The sequence below is a fragment of the Sabethes cyaneus genome, chromosome 2 (genome assembly GCF_943734655.1).
Source record: "Sabethes cyaneus chromosome 2, idSabCyanKW18_F2, whole genome shotgun sequence".
In the NCBI taxonomy this organism is placed as follows: Eukaryota; Metazoa; Arthropoda; class Insecta; order Diptera; family Culicidae; genus Sabethes; species Sabethes cyaneus.
This window is the reverse complement of record NC_071354.1, coordinates 244,817,609-244,819,996: the sequence shown is the minus strand read 5'-3', so window position 1 is coordinate 244,819,996 and position 2,388 is coordinate 244,817,609.

The window sequence follows — 2,388 nt, the reverse complement described above, 5'->3', positions numbered from 1 at the left end:
CGATGACTGGCTTGTTAGACCAGCATCGTACCCCGGCGCTAACCGGGTCTTCCGTGTCGTTGTGTAGGTGGTCCGAACACCGGTCTATATATCACTTCCCTGCGGATATGCGCAGTAGTATCCCCAATGAGGACCTTAATGTCTCGTGGCGAACAGCTGTCGTACGTTGCCTCTAGCAGCGCCTAGAACGAACGCTTCTTTCTCGTCGTCAGGTTCACCCTCGTGAAGGGCAGCGACGTTGATGATGATTTAATAGAAGAAACGATTCTTTATCTTTAATAGACACATCCTCTTGTTGATCGCCTTCCAGCTTATGACGCGATTTTGCATTCTGCTCATCACTACAAAGCTCGTTCCCATCTCGTTGGTCGCTCCACCACTCTGGTAAAATTGAGCCTTGTTACCATGGATCTTCTACACCTTCTCGCCCTTTGCGATAGATCTGCGGTACAGTGAGTCTCGTGATGAATCTGCCAGGGCTGTAGTGCCAATATAACACATTTCTTAATTTAGCCTCCCGTTCCAGGTAAAACGCTGTTGTGAGTTGCTTTTAACCTGGAGTACAACCGCGTACTTGGTTGAGGCATCCTCCTAGAGCTGCTCCTGACATGGGAACAAACACTCAAGGCTCACAAGTCTATTCCTCGGTATACGTCGTTGGGTTCCACCTAGTGATGTCCGAAATTTTCAATTATTCGATTACCGATTAATCGGTGAGCGTTGTCTGCACTAATCGATTAATTCAACTATTCTTGCCAGTTCCAGTCTTGATTAATTCGATTAATCGAACGATTATGAACGATTAACGAAACGAGCATTATTCGGAGATTATTCGTGCTCATTGAACTATTCGATTAATTCAACTACTCGTGCTGGCAGTATTCGATTAAAAATTATTCGAATATTCCAAGTGTTATTCGATTAGTTGAATTAATCGAACGATTAATGGACATCACTAGTTCCACCGGAGACAGTAACTCGATCTCTGCGCTCGATACTATGATTCTACTGGGCGATTTCGATCAGCCAGGTCTAGTATGGAAAGCATGCAATTATCAATCTCGCTGCCTTGACCTTGTGTTTGTCAACGAAAATTTTTATACTTTTGTACCATTGCTGAAGCTCCTGAATCAATTATCGCTCGTGACGAGTACCATCCTGCTCTATGTATTGAATTGAAAATTTGCCTCCCGGTGGTTTCGATGATGCAACGAACTTATCTCAACTTAACTGTTGCAAAACGAATATCGACATGCTACGAAATCTTTTTTTTCAAATCGACTGGAGTCAGCTCAGCAATTTTGTTAATGTGGATGACGCAGTGACATATTACAATCAAACCATGAATGATTGTCTCAGATTAGCTGTTCCGCAATCCCAGCCTGCGAACAAGCCATTACGAGGGAAATCTGCGAGAATATTCCAAAAACCGATGTATGTTGCTGAAGCGTAAGTTTGTCGTTGCGAGTAAGAAATATCGTATCTACAATAAGTTTCTGTATAAGTGCGGCGATTGCAACAAAATATCCGAAGGAATCCTAAGCACTTCTAGACATTTGTTAAAACGAAGCGGAAAAAACTGGACTACCGTTCACTGTACATCTTAATTTCCTTAATTAATTACGATTACCTGGTATCTCCATTGACCGGTATGTTTAATTTGTCGCTGCAGCAGCAATACTTTTCGACTTCTTGGAAAAATTCCTGCATGTTTCCGATCTATAAAAGGGGAGACGAATGCAATGTCATAAATTACAGAGGAATAACCACTTTATGTGCTGAATCCAAAATATTCGAGATTGTTATGAAAGACACGTTATTTGCAGCCTGCCAGCATTATATAAGCACACTACAACATGGATTCTTTCCCGGGCGATCTGTAGAAACGAATTTGGTGAATTTTTCTGCGTAAATAGTATGAGCGCCATAGCGCAAGTGGATACAGTTTATACTGATTTGAAGCCGCTTTTGATGCCGTTAATCATACTATTCTTTTAAGCAAGTTGGAGAAAGTTGGGTGTACCACAAGATTGTGCAGATGGTTGGAAACTTACCTTACGGATAGGCAACTTTTCGTTCAACTTGGCAACTGCCGGTCTGCCGCGTTTACAAATGGTTCTGGTGTGTCATAGGGCAGCAATTTGGGACCATTACTATTCTGTATCTACATAAATGATGCACCGTTACTACTCAATGAAGGTGGAAGGCTTTTTTTCGCTGATGATCTGAAAATCTATCTTGAAGTCAGAAGAATCGAGGACTGCAGAATGTTGCAGAAGCTTCTGAACTTGTTTAGTGACTGGTGCGTAAGGATTCAATTGTTACTGAGCGTGGAGAAATGTTGCGTAATCAGTTTCCATTGCACTAGAAGTGCAGTAGTGTTCGATT